This window comes from Tachypleus tridentatus, chromosome 10 (assembly GCF_004210375.1).
Source record: "Tachypleus tridentatus isolate NWPU-2018 chromosome 10, ASM421037v1, whole genome shotgun sequence".
NCBI classification, from domain to species: Eukaryota; Metazoa; Arthropoda; class Merostomata; order Xiphosura; family Limulidae; genus Tachypleus; species Tachypleus tridentatus.
The window spans coordinates 106,638,075-106,661,875 of NC_134834.1; the positions used below are offsets into that span (position 1 = coordinate 106,638,075).

Here is a 23,801-nt window from a genome sequence, read left to right on the forward strand (position 1 = left end):
CCAAGAGCCTGCTCAAAGTGGTCGCGTACAAGGCTTGCACGTATCAGACATAAACTGGAGTGAGGCCACATCTCTCCAGAACAAACCATAGAAACCCATGGTAAATTCGATCAAAAGCTTTGCTCTGATCGAGAGACACAAAGACTGCAGAGATATCCCAATCCATGATGTAATGTAACAGGTCCCTGAGAAGCGCCAGATTTTGTTGGATACTCCTGCCCTGCACGCCACAAGTCTGAGTGCAGCGGACCAAGGAAGGCATGACTGCGCCCAATCGGGCACACAGGACCTTAGAAATAATCTTTGCGTTCACGTTCAGTAGAGAAATGGGTCGGCCATGAAGAAAGATCTTCAGACTGGGTAGGATCCTTACAGATAAGTGTAATTAGCCCATCCAGCGTTTCTGGCGGCAGAAATCCCGCAGCCAGACAGTCGTTAAAAAGTCGGACGAAGGAGGGTCCGACGATATGCCACACGTGGCTGTAAAATTCCACCAACAGCCCATCCAGCCCAGGACACTTACCAAGTGGCGTGAACCGAATGGTCAACCAACACTCGCCTAAGAAGACTGGTTTCACCAGCTGTTCGTGAAAGGAAGGGTCGAGAGAGAGCAAAAACTGAGTAATGTCATCCCACAACCCCTCGTCCACGGGTGAAGCAGAAAATAAACGGCGATAGTAGCAGAGGCACGCATCCAGAATGTCGGAGATGTCAGATGACAATCGACCATTCTCCAACACCAGACTGGAGATGCGTCTGGTCTTAGCCATCTCCAGTGCCTTGTACAGCAGAACCATAGTGGCAGATCTGGGATCGAGCAACTCGATCAGACTAGAGACGCTCGCCAAACGGAACAGTTTGGAATAGTCCAAATCTATTTCCCTACAAAGTGTTTCAATGTTCGAGAGGACCCAGCAATCCGTTGGTCTGCCACGAAGCAAGGCAGCCAAGATGTCCTGGTTGCCCTGCAAGGCCAGGCGGCGGGTCCGCGAAAGCCGCATGCCAGCTTCCTCAGCAAAGAGGCACAGGCTTCCTTGAGATCCGCCCACCAAGACCCGGTGACAGACTCGACAGAACAGAGCTCCCAAACAAGGGCAAGCAAAGCGTCTCCAACCTCATCCTCGGCAAGGAAAAAGATGTTGAGCCGCAACACACCGGGGCCCCAAAAAACAGGAACAAAATCCCGGAATGTGGTGAGAAACGCCCGATGGTCAAACATGTAAAACGAGAACATCCCAAACTCAATAAACAGCAGACCTGCCAAGGCTCAGTCAAAGGCCAGGTGTCACATAGAACTGGTCAAAGCGAGATGAAATGCCACGACTGGACCAGGTAGTCACAAAAACAGACCCATGCAGTGCCCGCCAGACATCGGAAAAGTCGAAATTCGACAGCACTACACGCAGAGACATTGTATATTGATCACTACAAAGAAAATCACCCCCAATCTTGTCGAGGTGAAGATCCAAAACACAGTTGAAGTCGCCACCAAGAACGATATCGGCCTGTGTAACCATGAACTTGTCCAAGCCTGAAAAGAAGGCCTCCCGCTCCTTAGGCCGGGCATGTGCATAGACATTGACAAGCCGAATCTTACGACCCCCAGTGACAATAACAACATACACCACCCGCCCCTCAACATTACCATGTGATGCGAGCATGGTTCCATTAAAGTGTGGGTGAAAAAGGATCCCCACCCCACGCGAACGTGTAGTGCCAAACGACCAGAAGGCACGGACAGGGTAACGGGAGGAAAAGGAAAAATGGTCCCTCCAAGAGGCAAAATGGGCCTCCCGCAAAAATATAGCAGAAACTGCAAAGCAGTTGAACAGGAAGAATGCATAGAATTGCTTAACAACACTATGCATCCCCTAGATGTTAAGTGTGATGCAGGAAAAACCCATCAACCAATCAGAGGGAAGAAGTTAGTGACGCTGCTGCTTTGACAATGTTGAGGGAGGCATTGGGCGTGCGGCCTCTTGGCGCTACCCAACCCCACCCCTCTTTGCAGCAGCGGCTGCCGACATCCGACCACTGCCACTACACACGAGAAACATCCGGACCGAAGTCCGGCAACATAATGGGGCTGCAAAGTCCCAGCACCTCCTCACTGTCCTCACTCAAGCCAGAGAGTAAGGGAAGACTAAAAAGTCCAGGAAACTGGCGAATTAGCTAGGTGATGGCAACTCGTCCAGCATTGGGGGTCTGCACCTTGGGGGAGGGAGCTGGAACATCCTCCAACCTCAAAGCCTGGGCCGAGGGACCCTCAAGACCCCCAGCCTCAGTAGTTCCAGCAGGGAAAGCCAGGAGCTCCATGAAGACACCAAACACCCCCACAGACCCATCCCAAACATCGGGGCAGAACTCTCCTCAGATGGACCCACTCCCACACAAACAGGGGTGGCAGGATCGAGGTTGCTCACACAGCTCCCAACCCCCACACCACCCGACAGGGAGGCCAGAGCCTCTACAGAGACGAGGGATGCCTCAGAGCCACCCGGGCCATCCTGAACCACCACAGGGGTCCCATCTAAATCCGGTCACAAAGGAAGGACTGAAGCCTCCTTTGGAAGGACCCTACCCACAGCCACATTGAACAACTCAGTAGGAGGAGCTGCCGCTCCAGTCTTCTTCGCCCTCGCGGACACCGATACTGTCGGCGACCTCGCAGCCACCGAGGCATATGTCGCCACACGCTGCAGGCAACACGAGGTCGTGTGGCCATCACCGGAAACACTACACTTGACAGTGCAAGCAGTATCCACATGTCCAATGGCCAGACACGTCCCGCACCACGGGGTCTGGCAGTCAGCCAACAGGTGGCCCTCAAGGCCACAGTGGCAACACAGTTGACGCATTACTGGGTAATGACACATTACCCGGAACCCGACCACAGAAAGGAAGTTCGGAACTAGCGTCTTCATGTGCAAACACACACGTCGGTTCCCCGTACACACAGTCGGCCGTGTCCGGTGCGCCTCATGTTCGATCTTGCGCACTGTTCCTGTGTCGACAACACATCCTTGATCACATTGCGAGTGATCTCGAAAGGAACCGACCAGAGAGTGATCCACTTCACTTTCAGGCCAGCTAGTTCCACTGGCACGTGCTGGTCCCCCAAGGGAAACTCCTCCTGGTTCAGCAGGCGACGGGCGTGGGCGGCCGACGCCAGCGTCGCCACATAACGCCCGTTTCCAATGAGCTATAAGCACTCAGTATGGCATCATTCAAAGCGTCTATCACCGCCGAGGGTAGCGTGGTCGCGGGCACCACAAGGCAAATGGACCGCGGCCGAGCAGAGAGCCAGATGGCCAGATGGCCATACCGACATACACACACACACGCACGAAAACTCGAACAGGAACACACACGAAAAGGCTGCTAAACAGCATGGGACATGCACAACACACAACCAAGTACCACAGTTAAAGCTGAACACAATACTGCACACGGTCCAAAAACAAGACAAACACCCGTGACGGACACGGCAATCAATGGCAGAAAAACCCACGCAGAGACCAGCACACAAAACGTCGTGGTGCAAGTGAGCACTTCGACAAACAATAGCACATCAAACTAAATGTCTGAGTTATAAATAGAGCAAGCCTCATTCACAATGCTGAGTAAAGATCTTCTAATCACGTGCACCTGGTGTGATACACCTGTGTGTGAGTTGAGCCATTTTAAGTGGGGGTGTCCTATCTTTTTCCTCAGTTAGAATATGCATTTTTGTAGAATTACATTTTACAGAAGATCTTGAAAAGTCTTTTATTCAGTTTTAATTGTTTAGTTATATTACTTTAATCTCTCAGTATTGTTACAATTGAGATTAAATATCTATATATCCAAAATTGTTGCAAAGATACACAGGCTTTCATATGGTGTTCTAATTTTTTTTCACATGAGTGCACTTAACATTGCGGTAAATTTCACGAGGTGTGTGAGTGACATGTCCTCTTGAACTTTCTCAAATATAGAGTACTTTTTTATATATATAAAAACCGTCATGTATATGCCAAAAAAATTTCATACACTTTTATGCACCAAAGTTATGTCGCACTTTGAAGTTCTGTCCTTTTTTGGGTCGGGAATTGTTCAATTACACCATATCATTTTGATAAAATCCACTCTTATCAGAATTAATATCATAGCAATTTTTCATTTTATCACAACCCAATTTAAGTCTTTTCAAGGTAAAATCGTGTATGGTACCTTTATTCTTCAGATCCACGAAAGAACTTCCAATCGTTAATTATTTCACTTCTTGGTAGTACAATGACTACTTCCATGTTGTCACTGAAAGTTCAACTTTTGTACCTATGGATTTACTATCATATACTGTGAAGATAACCTAACTTTCCATCATTGTCTCTGGATAAGGTCAATTCCGCATATAAACTTCTTCAGTGTCAGTTAACCACACGCCATATTATGTATAGAAATTTCTTACAGCAATGGTAATTTTTAATGTTCCTCTTTTTGGAAATTTATGTCCACTTGCTATTTGCACCAATCCTCCTTCGTTATCTCTGAAGAGCATTTTCTACCTTTTATTAACAACTCAGGTCGAAAAGTTGTAGCAGCAAAAGCCAACATATTGCATGACTTTCCAGCAATAAGTTCGTGTACTCATGAGCAATTTTCCTCAGATATTGAAATTTTTCTCACTTGTAGTAGATAAAATATTCCAAGATGAATTTTGACCCATAGATCCAGATAATTCCTATATTTTTATGTTTGGTTAGATTTCGCTATTCCTCTGATCTGATCGTGTTTAAAAACACATCCTCAAGATTTTATTAGGTAGTCCAGAAATATACGTCTCTTTTTAACTGCAAAGTTTGGAAAAGTATAAACCAGTGTTGTAAAACATGCTTTATGTAACGATGCTGTTTATGCCCCTGCTATAGAAATCAGAGTTTCTATGATCAATGAACTTCCTGAAAGCTTCTTCTGCAACTCCTGGTTTTGAAAGCGTTTATTGTTAAAAAAGTTGTCAAAGTGCTTAAAAAATGAAAATATGTAGGGGACAGGTCTGGGGAATAAGATGAATGAGAGAAAACCTCGATTCCAAATTCGTTCAATTTTTGGAGCATCAACTTTGACAGGTCTCATAATGTTGATCTTCAGTCAGCTTGTGAGGGACCCACTTATCCAACTTTTTCGTCTTTCTAATAGCACTCAGGTGGTTGGCAATGCTTGATTTGCAAGCTCATGTACTGTTGTGCGAGGCTCTGTTTCAACTGCTTCCCTTCATGTGTTTTCATCTAAGGATGGCTTCCTTCCACGACCCTCGTGGTTTTCAAGTTTTCATCTACATGTCGAAACCTTTGGAACCAACACTGAAGTGTACGTTCAGTAACAAATACATGGCTGAATACCTGGCTGATATTTCGTGTACTTTCAGTAGCTTTTCGTCCAAGTTCGAAGTTGTAGAAAAAGATCAGACGAAAGTCCTTCTTGTCCATGCTGCCTTCGTGGTTGCAAAACTTACTCTGAGTAGAGTTGAAACATTAGACAATTAAGACACCTTACGAGCAACAAATGCTGTATTAAACCAACCAATGATAAGTTACTCAACATTCAGCTTCTAAATGTCATCTTGAGAATTTCGACTTTTATTTCTAGACATTTTTCCCCACAATTTCCAGTATTATCTGTATTTTTTATTCCTTATTAATTTCAGCCAGGTGGGTAGGGCGTTCGATTCGCAATTTGAGAGTTGTGGCTACAAATACGTGCCCCACCAAACATGTTCGCCCTTCAACTGTAAGGACATTATATTGTAAAAGTCAATACCATTATTCGGGCTACTATTTTACCAACAAGAGTTGGCGATGGGTAGTGCTGACTAGCTGCCTTCCTTCTAGTCTTTCACTGCTAAATTATGGGCGATTAGTACAGATAGTCCTTCAAGCAAAATAAACCATATTGATTTTAATTCACAATTCCTCACAATATGTCCTTCTAATTTAAAACACCTATTGTATTGTGGTTTCTTTCATCTACTCAGTTTAATTAATTAATTTAATTTAGCAAGAGTTGATGTTTTAACACTACTTAATATAACAATTCTGTAACTTCCAAGTGATGATCTGATGGGTCAGTCTGAGACTTTAATGGATTATAATTCCATTGCTAACTGCAGATCTTCCATTAAAAACATACATCTATTCTGTTTCAGTTTAACCTTCATATTGTTGTCTGCTATACAGTCCATAAATCGGTCACATACCAACAAATCCACCATTTCACTTACTAAAAATAAGAGTATTTGAAAAAGTTCACGACTGATTGATTTAATAACACAATTTTTTGTTTGTTTTTCTGAGTTAAACTACATTGGACTGTCTGTTGTCCCCACCATGGAATATCAAAACTCCCTTTAGTATTTAAGTCTGCAAACTTACCTCTGTAAATAACTAAAAATAGTGTGATTTTGTGTTTTGTTATAGCAAAGCCACATTTGGCTATTTGTTGTGTCCACCTAGGAGAATGGAATCGATGATTGTAGCTTGTAAATCCGAAGACTGACCGCTGTGCCAGGGGAAATACAAGTGGAGCAAGTCTGATTCTGTTTTGAAGTATTATTAAATACACTCATTAAGTCCCACCTTATTGAATACACCTGTTTTGGTTCAAGTTGCACAATATAAATTCACCCCTTGTCCCTCCAAAAAATTAACACTTTGTTGTTAGTTGACGTTGCAACGTATTGAAAATGTAAGACTAAATCTTGATGTATCAGATAGGTGGCAGAACTCTCCCAGAGGATTTTGTCCCCCATGCCCAAGCCACCGAGGAGGGCATGCCACTGCTTTTAAACTTTGGTTATTGTTACTAATATATGGAAAGTTATACCCTTGTGCAAATTAATTGAAACAAGATGGAAAATTATGATTTTTTTCAATTTTTTTTGCGTTTTATTTCTGAGAACCCAAAAATTACTCACAAATTAATACATGATATGACCGCCTTTATTTTTCAGAAGATCATTAATCCACTTTGGCATCGAGTCCACGAGTTGACTGCAATCTCTACCAACTGCGGTACCCCACCTCAATTATGGCCTCAATTTGCTTATCTTTCGTAGTACAGTATTTTCCTCGAAGTCTTTCTTTACAAATTGCCCAAAAATTTTCAATAGGATTTAAGTCCAGAGAGTTTCCAGGCCAGTCCAGCATCTTTATTTGCATTGTAGTCATAAAATTCTTCACAAGTTTCGATGTGTGTCACGGAGCCAGATCTTGCTGAAAAATGCCAGATCTATCTGGAAAGATCTTTTTTTTAATTCTGGAACGACTCTTCTCTGCAAAACTTCAATGTACAGTAGTCCTCGCATCATACCTTCTACGATATGTAACCCTCCGACGCCATAGTAGCTGAAAAAACAACCCAAAACATCTTCTTCAAGGGATGTTTTACGAACTGATTGATGTGAGATTCTTGAAGTTTCTCACTTGGAGATCTGCGAATATGCAGACTTCTTTGACCCTGTACGAAGAAATGAGTCTCGTCACTGAATAACACTTTCCTCCATTGCATTTGCGTCCAGTTCTTATATTTCAGGCCCCATTGATACCGTTTTCTCTTCATTGAGTTGGTAAGAAGTTGTTTTTCACTGGTCTCCTTGCCCTTCTAACGCAATTTCGAATAACGTAATATTCCTCAAAATTTCATCATATATCGCAAAAATAGATCGACCGTACTGCAAAACACAGCTAATGACGCCGTCTGTGTGAAAAAATGACTATTAAAGGAAATAAGAGGGACCAGCGAGTCTACACCGGCCGCCATGCTGAATATATTGTAAAATGACCATTTGTTTCAATTAATTTGCACAAGGGTGTATATACCATTTTTCATTAAATATTCCCTAACCATAATTTGAAACACAGTATTCAAAACCCTGTTCGTATATGAACACATGGGAATTTCATTAACATATATACGAGTGAGAGTTACAAGAGTATCTTTACCGACAAAAATAAACACCATTAATTACTTGACCACATAGAAATGAGCACATAAAAATTTTACTCGGTACTGTACAAACGTTATCAGTCTAGTTTCCTTAGCTATTCACACACACAGTTCAGTTATCAGTCTAGTTTCCTTAGCTATTCACACACACAGTTCAGTTATCAGTCTAGTTTCCTCAGCTATTCACACATACAGTTCAGTTATCAGTCTAGTTTCCTCAGCTATTCACACACACAGTTCAGTTATCAGTCTAGTTTTCTCAGCTATTCACACACACAGTTCAGTTATCAGTCTAGTTTCCTCAGCTATTCACACATACAGTTCAGTTATCAGTCTAGTTTCCTCAGCTATTCACACACACAGTTCAGTTATCAGTCTAGTTTTCTCAGCTATTCACACACACAGTTCAGTTATCAGTCTAGTTTTCTCAGCTATTCACACACACAGTTCAGTCACAGAATCAAACAAAGCTTATCTGACTAAAGTTCTAACAATGAGCTGTGGAGACATTAATTACACATAAAGTATTCTTCTCTTTAACCAGAAACCCCTAAACGTAAACAACTATTGTACTTTTGTAGAATTAAATTTTGTTACTTCACGTTTAGTTCTAACTGAAGACATCTTTCACAATATCTGAATATCGTTTGTTTTTATTCTAAATTATTTTTCGTCTAATTTATCGTATCTTTTGATACTGTGAAAAATAAACTGCTATAAATAGAACTACAAGTTTGCTAAAAGTTTTTTAAACGTATTTTATCTCATTTTTGATTCTATATTTCTTTGTTTAGGCACCCGCTTCATAACTCAGTTACATACTCATAACATTCCAGGTTAAAATCAATCCGCTAAGAAAAAATATTTCCCATAAGCGTATGCTACATTTACGTGAATGGATAATTCACAGAAAATGGAGTCAGACTTAAAGTAAACTTTTTAAACTGTAATATATCTAAATAAAGATCTTGTCATATGATTCGAAGAAGAAAACTGTAGAAGTAATTTGAGGTTAATCTGTTTAACCTCATACATTGTTTAAAAGTGAGGTATCTACGTTCATTTATCTAAAACACCAAAAAGAAAGGCCCGGCATGGACAGGTGTTTAAGGCACTCGAGGGTCGCGGGTTCGAATCCCTGTCGAACCAAACATGCTCGCTCTTTCAGCCGTGGGGGTGTTATAATGTTACGGTCAGTCCCACTATTTGTTGGTAAAAGAGTAGCCCAAGAGTTGGCGGTGAGTGGTGATGACTAGCTGCCTTCCCTCTAGTCTTACACTGCTAAATTACGGACAGCTAGCGGAGATAACCCTTGTGTAGCTTTGCGCGAAATTCAAAACTACCAAAACCGAAAAGGAAAACGTAATATTATACATTATTTAATCTGCCTGGAAATTGTAATGCGTGTGTTCTGGTTTGAAAAAAGGATTCTCTTTACTTTAATTTGAGTAAAATAATTATTTCATTTCCAGTACATAGAATAAACAATAAAAGTATACATTAAACATGTATTTACTTTCTTTATTTCTCCAATATACAAGTTCTAAAGTCAACATGTATCATATACGTTACACGGTTTCTATATTATACGTACATCTGACAATTCTTACACGTACAAGAACATACAAGAACTGCACATACGTTCAATGTAATAAAAAGTATTTCACTTTTCCCAACCGTAAAAGTAAATGAAAATTTAAGGATCAACTTGTGAATGAACTAACACATCTGCAGTTAATAATTACTAAATCATAACTAGGTGGCGTTACGACCACTCTTGCAAATTTCGCACAAGGTCTCAACCGATGCGTACTGCATACAGAGGTTGAGTATCACACAAATACTGGTTATGAAAATACCAGTACCTGATGTAATACTCATCTTCTGGCTGCTATCCCATCATCCCTTGGGAACCGATAAACCACAGACTGATTGTAAACTGAAACTAGTAAAAGCAGTTGTAATTTATAACAGTAATCGTAACAAGCAAATTGGAATTCTCGCAATTAATTTATAAACATATTTTATAAGGTTTGAATACCACATGCATGTATATCTACTAAAGTTATACTTGGAAAGCACTTAAACGATCACGAAAATAATATGAACAGTGATTTTATAAAAATATCCAAATAATTGTTTAGAGGAATGTCAAATATAATAGTTCAAGTGCTGCTTGTAGTTTACTTTGACAACCAAATATCCAATTTATTAGGACTTTTTTATACGAAATGCTTATTATCCCATACAAGGTCAGTTGTACTTAATGTAGTGAAATAACGATTAAAATTTACGTTTAAAAAACTACTTGACAGTTAACCGAAATAATTGTGTTTCCATACGTGAGTGTTAAAATTAAATTGTACAAGAAAAATTTGTTAACTATACACAACACGGATTATTCTCTGGAAATAAACGAAAATTGAAACAAACAGAAGAAAATGTTTATATTACCTTCAACCTTGTTAAATTAATACGTTTTAGTTTTTACTCGTGGATGAAAAATCCAAGTAGAGCATTATTATTCACTTAACTAAAACATTTCATTCATTTTATAACTTAATAATAGTTAAACTTCAAAAAAGGCATTCTATAAATAATCAAAGTATCACAGCGTTTCTTGGTGTGCGACACTGATTCTGCTTTCCCTACCTACGAAAGTAAAAGGAAGCAACAGGTTTTAGTCTCAAGCAGTGATTGAGTAATTTTCACTTTTTATAGTAAGCAGAATCGTGAAGGAACTGTGAAATGGCTCTAATATACCTCTAGTGCTTCTTTAAGTACGTGTTGTTTTCCTATAAGCAAGAAAGAAGTCATGAATATGTCAAGAGACAGGCAGAGTCGTGAAGGAATTATAAAGTGGTTCTGATGTGATATGTTTTATCATTAGCGCGTTACGTATTAACCATGATGTTGTTTTCCTTTCTTAGAATCGACACAACGTGTGGGTAATAGATCGTGGGTGATACCAATAACACTGATTCATGACCATACACACCTGCAGAGAACCAAGTAGCATAAACGTTCTGTTATAAGAGGGATATTGAGGTTTCATTTGGTTTGAACATTGCAAGATTGAATGAGATCAGGTTCTGTCTTGATTTTATAGACCTGCGTCCAAAGTACAACATAAAACGACACGGAAGCAATATCATAACACTGACTTAGCTGAACACGACAGTTATGATTCATAACACTGACTTAGCTGAACACGACAGTTATGATTCATAACCCTGACTCAGCTGAACACGACAGTTATGATGATATCAGCTTTAATAGTGTGATTGGCCTGCATGTTTTCAGCAACGAATATCTTAGATATAAGGATGAGGTTTTGGTCTGTTTTGTGAAATCATACATTGGTGCCTTTAGTGAAGGATTCGTCCTTATAAATAACAATACCTGTCCACACTACGTTCGGGTCACGATGTAGCTATTTCAGAGGAAATCTACTGTTCATATCGTATAGCTCCCTCGATCTGCGACACGAATTCAATCGAATATGTGTGCAGACCCTTTCAGCATGTTTGTTTTTTAGAATCATTGTCTAGTCTATGACTTTTCACGAATAGCATTTCTTCTTGTAGAGGAATAGGACCACCCGACAGATATAGTTACCATAAAAATATTCAGGCTATGTTAGACAGTGGTCAATACTTTACGAAAACTATACAGATGTAGTAGCGCCAGGAAATGGTAAGTGTTTTATGAAAAGCATGTACGGACTATGCTAGGTGGTAGTGGTAACCAGGGCTTCATGAAAAGCATGTACGGACTATGCTAGGTGGTAGTGGTAACCAGGGCTTCATGAAAAGTATGTGAAGGCTATGCTGGATAGTGGTCACTGCTTCATGAGACGTATGTGAAGGCTATAATAGACAGTGGTCATTGCTTCATGAGACGTATGTGAAGGCTATGCTGGATAGTGGTCACTGCTTCATGAAAAGTATGTGAAGGCTATACTGGATAGTGGTCACTGCTTCCTGAGAAGTATGTGAAGGCTATAATAGACAGTGGTCACTGCTTCATGAGACGTATGTGAAGGCTATGCTGGATAGTGGTCACTGCTTCATGAAAAGTATGTGAAAGCTATGCTGGATAGTGGTCACTGCTTCCTGAGAAGTATGTGAAGGCTATAATAGACAGTGGTCACTGCTTCATGAGACGTATGTGAAAGCTATGCTGGATAGTGGTCACTGCTTCCTGAGAAGTATGTGAAGGCTATAATAGACAGTGGTCATTGCTTCATGAGATGTATGTGAAGGCTATAATAGACAGTGGTCATTGCTTCATGAGACATATGTGAAGGCTATGCTGGATAGTGGTCACTGCTTCATGAAAAGTATGTGAAGGCTATGCTGGATAGTGGTCACTGCTTCCTGAGAAGTATGTGAAGGCTATAATAGACAGTGGTCATTGCTTCATGAGACGTATGTGAAGGCTATGCTGGATAGTGGTCATTGCTTCATGAGACATATGTGAAGGCTATGCTGGATAATGGTCACTGTTTCCTGAGAAGTATGTGAAGGCTATAATAGACAGTGGTCACTGCTTCATGAGACGTATGTGAAAGCTATGCTGGATAGTGGTCACTGCTTCCTGAGAAGTATGTGAAGGCTATAATAGACAGTGGTCATTGCTTCATGAGATGTATGTGAAGGCTATAATAGACAGTGGTCACTGCTTCATGAAAAGTATGTGAAAGCTATGCTGGATAGTGGTCACTGTTTCCTGAGAAGTATGTGAAGGCTATAATAGACAGTGGTCACTGCTTCATGAGACGTATGTGAAAGCTATGCTGGATAGTGGTCACTGCTTCCTGAGAAGTATGTGAAGGCTATAATAGACAGTGGTCATTGCTTCATGAGATGTATGTGAAGGCTATAATAGACAGTGGTCATTGCTTCATGAGACATATGTGAAGGCTATGCTGGATAGTGGTCACTGCTTCATGAAAAGTATGTGAAGGCTATGCTGGATAGTGGTCACTGCTTCCTGAGAAGTATGTGAAGGCTATAATAGACAGTGGTCATTGCTTCATGAGACGTATGTGAAGGCTATGCTGGATAGTGGTCACTGCTTCCTGAGAAGTATGAAGGCTATAATAGACAGTGGTCACTGCTTCATGAGACGTATGTGAAGGCTATGCTGGATAGTGGTCACTGCTTCATGAGACGTATGTAAAGGCTATAATAGACAGTGGTCATTGCTTCATGAGATGTATGTGAAGGCTATAATAGACAGTGGTCATTGCTTCATGAGACGTATGTGAAGGCTATGCTGGATAGTGGTCACTGCTTCCTGAGAAGTATGTGAAGGCTATAATAGACAGTGGTCACTGCTTCATGAGACGTATGTGAAGGCTATGCTGGATAGTGGTCACTGCTTCATGAGACGTATGTGAAGGCTATGCTGGATAGTGGTCACTGCTTCCTGAGAAGTATGTGAAGGCTATAATAGACAGTGGTCACTGCTTCATGAGACGTATGTGAAGGCTATGCTGGATAGTGGTCACTGCTTCATGAGACGTATGTAAAGGCTATAATAGACAGTGGTCATTGCTTCATGAGATGTATGTGAAGGCTATAATAGACAGTGGTCATTGCTTCATGAGACGTATGTGAAGGCTATGCTGGATAGTGGTCACTGCTTCATGAAAAGTATGTGAAGGCTATGCTGGATAGTGGTCACTGCTTCCTGAGAAGTATGTGAAGGCTATAATAGACAGTGGTCATTGCTTCATGAGACGTATGTGAAGGCTATGCTGGATAGTGGTCACTGCTTCATGTGAAGTATATGCAGGCTATAATAGACAGTGGTCACTACTTCATGTGAAGTATATGCAGGCTATAATAGACAGTGGTCACTACTTCATGAGAAGTATATGCAGGCTATGATAGACAGTGGTCACTGCTTCATGAGAAGTATGTGAAGGCTATGCTGGATAGTGGTCACTACTTCATGAGAAGTATATGCAGGCTATGATAGTGGTCACTGTTTCATGAGAAGTATGTGAAGGCTATAATAGACAGTGGTCACTGTTTCATGAGAAGTATGTGAAGGCTATGCTGGATAGTGGTCACTACTTCATGAGAAGTATATGCAGGTTATGCTGGACAGTGGTCACTACTTCATGAGAAGTATATGCAGGCTATGATAGACAGTGGTAATTGTTTTGACATGCTCCTTCACTACTGATTTGTTTAATTATGTGATTCTTAAACATTAAAATAAACACTTCATGCATGTCAAGATTCCACGTTGAAATTTTATCCTCTTTAAGGTAAATACATCTTGTGGAAAACTAAGTACAGTTTGTGTTTGATAGGAAAATAGTAAGTAGCTATAAGTTAATTTTTCTTTTAGTATTAAACCTTATATATACAGAGCGTAGGAAAGAGAAGAAACATTTCTATTTGGATGGCTTCATAAAGTGATTGACTTGTTCAGTTTGCTTGGTATTGTTTTTGTAGCAGTAGATTCCTACTAACAATTTGCTCTTCACATTTAAGCATCAGTAGACAGTGTGGTCTGAAATAGACAGAAAGAAGCTCTATTGGCCTAAGGTGAAATAGATTCACCACTATACTTCGTTATTGCTGTATAACTGTGCTTTAAAAGGTGATCCCTAGAAACGTTCTTACAGTATACTTATTAATATTATAAAAGTAATGGATTGTTAAACAGAACAACTCTAACAACCACAACCTTTAATTTTAATACCAAGCCATTCTTTCAAACTGAGTGGCGTCTATTGGTTCACACTAGGGATAATGGCGTCTATTGGTTCACACTAGGGATAATGGTGTGTATTGGTTCACACTGGGTATCCCGAAATAATCCTGCCTCATCACAATTGATTACCACTCACCACTAAAACTAGAAAATTATCAATGAAAATTTGTGTTAAGTGATGAGAAAGGTGTATCGACTCTCATGCAAAGAAGGAACGTAGCAGATGTTTAGTGAATGTGACATTTTCATACCTCGAGTACAGCTACTGAATGAAGGTTTCCTTCTCTCAAAGTATCTGGTCACCTAAAAAATAAAAATAAAATTATTTCTTGATTGGCGAAGAATAATTAAGTCTTACTTAAACTTTAAAGAAACAACCACCGTACCACTGAAGCACCAATGTTCAATAAACAAGCCAGTACCACTGAAGAACCAATCTTTACTAACATACTCTGTACCATTGAAGTCCCAGTATTCTATCTGTAACTGAACAAGACAGTGCCGTCGAAGCACTAATGTTCACTCTAACACGAAACAACCCTACACCACTGAAACACCAATCTTCACTCTATAACTAAATACCCCTGTACCATTGAAACACCAATGTCCATTCTATAACTAAACACCCCTGTACCATTGAAACACCAATGTCCATTCTATAACTAAACACCCCTGTACCATTGAAACACCAATGTCCATTCTATAACTAAACACCCCTGTACCATTGAAACACCAATGTTTATAGCATTCTCTTTCTCTGACTTTATAATTTTTATAACATGTCACCTAATTTCTCGGACCTGTTTTTTGGCCATACACGGTTAACTGTAACTAAATACAGCCCCTGAATTGTAACTTGTAACAACATTTAAAGCAATCCTGTACAAATACCTATCAAACTCCTAATGTTCCAGTAGGATAAAAATTACTTAGATATCAAAACTGTGATAAAAACGTAGATGTTTCCGAAGCGGTGAAAATGTAAACGAAATCTAATACTGTGTTTGACAGGGATGACCATGTTCTGAAAAGTAAATATAATCTTAAACATTATCTCATTCTTAAAGACCATATATTCGCGATAACCACACTTATACATAACGACTTTGTTTTTTCAACATACGGTAAGAAAACGTCAAAAACTACGTTAATTTCTTAGTTGTACGTAAACACGTAGAAGCTTCTATTCGCATGTTTGCAAATCAATATGGCGATTTCGTAATATTAGATATTTGTGAACTAAAACTTAAGCTGTACTTAGGCTACAGAACAACCTTATACTTGTAAATACTGGTGATGATCTAATTTTAAAGCAGCTGATGCCACTTTCAAGAACTTAATATATATTTTACTAGGCTGGGGATTTTTCTTGGACAAGTACTTTAACAGAACGTTTGAGCTTACAGACAGTTACATTAACTAAGTCTCTTCAACATTTTTAGAAGTGCACTTTACTTATCAGTACTGAGAGAAATGTGCATTATTCACTGACGTCCAGTATAAAAGTAAATCATTAACCACTGGCCTAAAAATGGTAGCACATAACCGACAATTATTCTCCGGAAACGCATTGTGAGTATGTAACAAGTAATGTAGAACCAAAATATATGGCAAACAATGTAATTCATAAAACAAACAATGGAGAATGTAATCCCAGAAATGAATTTCCAGTACTTCATTAACAACATAGTATCAAAATATAATAGAAAATATTTAGCTGACGATTTGCAGTCAAAACGCTTTGCGAGTATATAATTAATAACGAAGTTCTGGAAACACATCTTAAACATGCAATCCTTCCCAGTTCAAATAGGTATAACAACATGGTATTCTACTTATCCTTGAAAGTTCACAGAAAATTGTAGAGCTGGCATATTAAACAGTTTAAATAAGGAAAGGTTCCTAAAACATAAGTGTTATCTATGTAACTGTTCTTTACTTTTTTTGTCATTGAACTGCGCGTTATACATAATATAGCCAATTGTCAATCGCTGTTATTTCAATATGACTTCACGAGTTTCATTTTCAGGCCCGTTTCTAGGTTCTCTTCCTTGGGGATTAGCACATTTGGGGGTGTACGACAGTAAGTTACATACAGTGACCAGTGAAGACCATATTTGTTGATTAAGTATCACAACATAAGTTAACGTCATAGAGGCGGAAGTACAATAATTAAACAACATTCAAAGAGTTCTCTACTCTCGTCTTATCAGAGTCTGGTACAGCCATGTGGTTAGTGCGCTTGACTGACAGTCCGAGGGGTGCAGATCCCGTCTCACCAAACATACTCGCCCTTTCAGTTGGTAAAAGTGCAGACCAGCAGTTGGCGGTAGATGGCGATTACTAGTGACCTTCCCTCTTGTCTTAATAAAAAACAAAAACAAAAAAACCTAAAATATGCTAAGAAAGATTTGGAAAGATTTCTGCTCATTTTTAGTAACCAGAAAAATTAAACAAGCCCAAAGAATATTTCTGCTCATTTCTTAAATTACACAAGTCTAGAGACGTTATCTGCTCGTTTATTACTCGCAAAAACAAAATAAAAAAACACACTAACTAAACAAGTCCATGGAAGACTTCTGTTTATGTTATTCTTGCCATAAAAGTTAAACAAGTTTAGAGAAGATACCTGCTGAACAACTAGGAAGACCTCTGTTCATATCTTAGAAACTTGAAACATTGGAAAAGTCTGGTATATCTATGTTCATTTCTTACTTACCAGAGGATATAAACAAGGTTAGAGAAGCTATCTTGTCATTTCTTACTAATCAGAAAACTAATCAAGTCTAGGAAGGATCCAGAAATATATAAATAAGTATTGGTAAGATTTGTTTGTTTTGTCTGTTTTCGAATTTCGCACAAAGCTACTCGAGGGCTATCTGCGCTAGCTTTCCCTAATTTAGCAATGTAAGACTAGAGGGAAGGCAGCTAGTCATCACCACTCACCTCCAACTCTTGGGCTACTCTTTTACCAAAAAATAGTGGGATTGACCGTAACATTATAACGTCCCCATGGCTAAAAGGGCGAGCATGTTTGGTGTGATAGGGATTCGAACCCGCGACCCTCGGACTACGTATTGGTAAGATCTCTTCTCGTTTCTTACTAACCAGAATAAACTAAAGAACTTTGAGATTATCTGTGCTGTTTTCTTACTTAATAAAAAAAACTAAAGATCTGCAGGGAAGGTCTCTGCCTATTTCGTATTAAAAAGAAAAGGTAAACAAATATAGAGAAGGTCAGTTCTTATTAACCATGAAAACTAAAGAAGTCCAGAGAAGTTGTCTGCTAATGTATTATTAGCTACACAAACTAGACAGATTTTGGGAAGACCTCTGTTCATGTTTTACTAACCCGAAAAATTCAGCAAGTAAATATAAGATCTATACTCATTTGTTACTAACCAGAAAAACTAAATACAGAGTAGTCATTTTATGAACATAGTTTTGGTTAGTGTAAGCCAACAGGAACACAAAGAAGTCATGTAGTAACTCCTTATCGATCAAAGTTCGAGTATTCTAATAACGAGAGAAAACGTTATCCTGTAGTAACCCTTTATGTTCCAAAACTCGAGTATTTGAGTACAGTTAAGAGTAATAAAACTAGATATTTCAACTAATACTGTCAATGGAAGCAACTACAAAGAAAGAAGAGATAACTGAAGTTCTGAGGGAAACAATTCCTACTTTCTTAGCCAAGTTGAATTAACTGGTAGAGGTGTATGTATTCTCAAGACAGCTGGTGTGGATATCAGCACATTAATTAAAATAAAGTACAGAACAACGTTTCGACCTTCTTAGGTCATCTTCAGGTTAACAAAAATGGTAGAAGTTTTATGAATTATTCATAAGCTGGTCTTACAAAAAATTGTAGAATTACCTCACGTAACCAACACTTAACCCTCAAGTAACCAACACTTAACCCTCACGTAACCAACACTTAACCCTATTTAAAACCCTTGATGTAATGTTATCTAACCTAAGACTCGTATGATCTTTAACTTCCCAAATTTTTCTTAACAAACTCGAAATTAATACAATTATATTGTTCGACTCTTCCTCCATCTATGAACTATTCAAAATGAGTAATACTGTATAATATTTTACTAATAAAAACTGAATTTAATAACTCAGTCCTACTACAACCATCAAATACAAGTCTTCCTTTGTCATCTCAAAAGAGTCCTACCCACTTCTTGACATTTCCTTTACCTGTAATGTACTTAAATAAATCTTTGCTGTTAAATTTACATTTTTAACCCACAGCTTTTCGTACATTCTTTTTGATGTCCTAATCTCATGATTGACCTTTATCTTCTGTAATCTTCTACATTTTCCGTCATGTCAGTCAATTTAAATTTCTTAAAGTTGTGGTTCTTTAATTTCATCTCTTATATACATTGTGGATAAAACTGTTTCTTTTTTTGCTTGATGTTTCTACACGATGAAAGGATTTATGTCCCAATCAAAACATCAAGCCTGACTTATCTTGAATAAATGTACAAATTTTGACAGGGTTAGGAGTTATATTCAGCTAAGACAATTTATTTTACTTTTTTCTAGTAGAGTAGTTTCTTGGAATGGGTTGCCTTCGGATGAAATGGAGACAGAAAATTTAAGATTAAGAGAAAGCTTCATAAATATATGAATGATAAGAGATGACGTTTTTAAAAATAGTTTGCGTTTAGTTTATAGGATGGATCAGGTTACTTGTTGCCCCTAAACATTATGTTATTTTATAAGGAATTATATATCCTAGAGAAAAAATTAGCTTATAATGGAAGACCAGTCAGGCTTGGTAAATTCACGTTCAAATAAAACGCAGTACATACCGCATGGTTTAACAATAGGGTTATCCGCTAATTTCACACACCACAAATATCAGATAGAAAACTTTCGAGCATCAGTTAAAAGTTATTCAATAGTCCAAGTAACAAGATATCTAATTATTGTAGAACAACGGATTTAAGCTCGACTTAGATCTAATCAGACGCTTTCCTCTGCTCTTATAGTTCAACTCAGGTAAGAAGTAGAGGGCTGCTCGTTAAGTTTTATACAGTAAAATAATAATGCTACTACTACTAATTATAACAATAATAACGAATGACTCGAGTGACAATGTTCCATGAAAGTTGACTATTATAAAAACAAACTAAACACGATGAAGACGTAATCAATGTTAAAAAAATACAGTATATGACACTTTGATATAAAATCAAACATCTAAAACATGAATTAGAGAATATAGTTACCAGATCTACGTCTAAGGAACGTTTCATTTATTGTTAGTCACCATAACTATGTTTAAATAACGTTTCACTTGCTTTTAATCATCAGAACTGTGTTAAAAGAACGTTTCACTCACTGTAAGTCATCAGCACTATGTTTAAAGAACGTTTCACTCACTGCAAGTCATCAGCACTATGTTTAAAGAACAGTTCTTATTGTTAGTCACAACAACAATGTCTACAGGTTTGACTAACGGATAGTCACCAGAACTATGACTAAATAACGTTTCACTTACTTTTAGTCACCAGAAATGTGTTTAAAGAACGTTTCACTTACTGTTAGTCACCAGAAATATGTTTAAAGAACGGTTTACTTATTGTTAGTCATCAGAACTATGTTTAAGAACGTTTCACTTATTGTTAGTCATCAGAACTATGACTAAATAACGTTTCACTTACTGTTTCTCACCAGTGCATGCCTCCAACTTCCTTAGATTGAGTTGTTTTTGACAGCACCGGAGATGCTTTTAGTAACTCATACCTTCAGCGTATCATTGAAAAATCTGCATGTCTATCCAAGCAACCATACTTTTCAACTCCGTACACCACTAGAGAACGTTCTATTAACATTTTTGAATATGTAAATCATCAAGTCACATGACAATCACAGTCGACATAAAGTAAAAGTAGTGGTGAAACGGAATGTATCATAACTAAATTTTGACATTGTATGGCATTCGTTGATTGATTTTTGGGAAAATTATGCAACAGCTTTATCAAACTTAAAATTTTCATACACTTAAATAACAAAAATGTGTTCAGACTGGGATTCAGAACTTCCAAGATGGAGTTTACTTCTTGTACTTTGTGATATTGAGAAACAAAATAATATGAACAAACTTGGTGTCATACAGGAAAAAGAACACGACGTTTCATACCCCAGATATGGCAAAAAAAAATGTGGCATCTTGTAACAGAGGAGAGTCGAAAAACACAAAAATTAGTGATAAATCAAGAAGAGTCGGCTGCTGAAAATAAAACCAACAAGACATGGATTCAACTGCCGCATATCTCAACAACGTAAATACCCTATTATGCAACTCTGCTTTAAAACAAAAACAAGAAAATAATTTCAATATATTGAAAATTAACGAAACACTTTTTTGTAACTAGAAACCAACGAATAAGATAACTGACAATAATGTCAGCAAGATGCTTTGTTCACATGTAACGTTTAAATGTACCAAGGTTTTCACTCGACGTCTCACAAAATAATTTTACTTTGGAAAAACCAATCATATTATTGACTAGTAATTAATGGAAAAAATAAAGTAAATCCCAATAAAGTAATTGGTGGATAGTATATCCGAAAAAAGGCTACCTATTAGCGACCAAGTGAGAGACAGAAAGATGAAGAAAAAACAGCTCACCTAACTAGAAAACATCAGTGAAACATAAAAGTCGAAATGAAATTGATATGCTTTAACCCTAATTTGGATTATGAGCGTATATATTTATTGTTGCCGTGCACCTAAACTTAGTGAAACACGTGTTTTAAAACAAGTGGCTGTGAAAACAAAGTAGATGTTTACGGTTTTGCTCAACAGGTGTGACTGGTTTGTTAGGAGATGCTATGGCAACGAGTGTACGCCACCAGATGGCAAGAGCAACGTTTTATGACTATATTCAGACAATCAGCGTGAATACGGTCAATACGGTTTTTAGATGTGAGTGTCTTTGAGTTACCTTCAATCAGTCTAGATCAACCTAGCTAAGTATGTTGATAGCAAAATACAGTTCAAAACTACCTGGACTTGTCTAATGATAAAACACAGCTCAGAAAGAATAACGGTTGTTTTATAATCAAGCACCAATAAAACACAGCTCAAAACAAATAACCGGTTTTCTACACAGGCTAATAATAAAAACAGTTAGTTTTATTTGTAGTTAAGCACAAAGCTACACAATGGGCTATCTGTTCTGTACCCATCGCGAGTATTGAAATCCAGTTTTTAGGGTTCTAGGCCCTAACACTTACCATTGAGCCACTAGGGTCAAACAGCGCAAACGAACAACTTTAATAATGCCAACGATAAAAAGTTGTTTCCCGTATGAGAAATCTGCTATTTTATCTCACACTCTCAAAATTTTATTAATGGTTCAACTTGGATTATTATTAAATATATTACTGTTTACAAAGTATTGTATTATATTTATATATTTTTCAACTTTAATACAAACATAATTTACACCGGTAAGCTCCACCTATGAGACACAACCACAACTCTCAAGTTTTAAGTTAAGTCATGCTGAACCATTATACTTAAAATGTGACCCATGCAAGTTCAGTAATATTGAGTCATCAGATTTGAAATATGACCCTGGCTAGCAGAGTCATCATACTAGGTCATTGGACTGGAATAATACCAGTGCTAGGTGGAGTCATGCCGAAGATTATAATTGAAATATGACCAGTGCCAGTAGTCATACTGAATTATTATATATGAAATATGACTCTCTTGTAGTACTCAATCATTATACCAGGAATATGACAAGTGTTAATGAAACCATACATTTTCGAGAAACATTAAAGTTATGCGAAGTACTTGCTTCGTTTTCGCTTGATGCATTTGTTTCAAGATATTGTATTGGTGACAAAACAAATCCATATGACTGAAGTTAGGACTGTGAACTTGTCTCGTGGGTTAGGGACAACTTTACCTAATATGTATTCTTCTTCCTTCTTACGACTAGTTCGACGGGTTCCAGTAGCTAGTGGTAGGAAGCGCCCAGAATAACACAGGAAAATCCGAACCGTTTGATGTTTTACTTTATAATAATACGTAACTATTAAAGCTTTTCTGTTACTTATAAAAATAATTAAAAATGCTGATCAAGTGCAGCTCTACTCATTGTTTTATTATAATTATTACAACTACATCTTTATGAAAATTAACACTATTCTATCAAATCTCTCAGGAGCACTTCAAACTTTTTAAATCGTTATTTTTAATAATACGTAAATATTTCATAGGAAATATTAGTTGAGTTTTCATTATTCCAGAACCTTCGTCATTGGTATCGTCATGTCAGCCTGAATATTTAATATGAAATATAACCATATATATTCCAAAATTTAACATGAGACCTCACATAGAATTACAAAAAAATGCACCATTGATAGTAAGAAATAATGCTCTCTACATATTAGCAACGAAAGTTGATAATATTTCATTATAAAAAAGGGAAGCCTAAACAGACATACCTGCTTTCTTGCTCTGTTGAATCCGAACATGAAGTGCTCGGGACTGTATAGGCTGAACCCGTCTTTCTGGTTGCTCCTCCCTAAAGACTTTTGGAAATTCAACCAATAAGCGAGAGACGAGAATATTAGCAGATATGCGTGTCACGTGCACGAGGCGACAATATAGTACACAGGCTAATATATTTAAGAGTCAGGTGACGCTTCATATAGAAATACCTAAAACGGAGAATCTATATAAAGAAGAGACTGCGCAGTTAAATATTATATAAATAATACGAAAGACACCTTTACCTCCTTTATCGTCTCGTGTCAAGTAGCAGCCCACTCGTTTAAATGAATAATCATATTATAAACAGTATGCCACATCCAAGCAAAACTAAGCCACCCCTCTAAACAGAAATATCACTGGATGGTTAGAAGGTTCAGGAATCGGGTCCGTAGACGAGGGGATTTTCGGTATGATATCACTCGCAGTTTTCTATTCTAACACCAACTAGGGATTGAGAGCATTGTCAAATAGAATCAGGGCTCAATCCCCGTGTGGCAGTTTCAAGGTTTTTAGGTTATTCTTTTAACTAATGCTAATGCACTGA

General features: G+C 38.2%; 1 long non-coding RNA gene across 2 annotated transcripts in view; it reads right to left on the minus strand.

Moving 5' to 3' along the window:
• The window catches only part of LOC143230044 (uncharacterized), a 32,818-nt gene extending 9,555 nt beyond the window's left edge, over nucleotides 1–23,263 (minus strand). The window contains exons 1-2 of one of the 2 annotated variants that reach the window (XR_013016200.1): nucleotides 23,209–23,263; nucleotides 14,970–15,021 (exon numbers count right to left, since the gene is read on the minus strand). This is a non-coding gene — a long non-coding RNA (uncharacterized LOC143230044). Of the gene's footprint in view, nucleotides 1–13,584; nucleotides 15,022–20,402; nucleotides 20,643–23,208 lie in introns of those variants that run through there. The other variant, XR_013016201.1, reaches the window with a different exon arrangement.
• Between the last annotated feature and the right edge of the window lie 538 nt (nucleotides 23,264–23,801).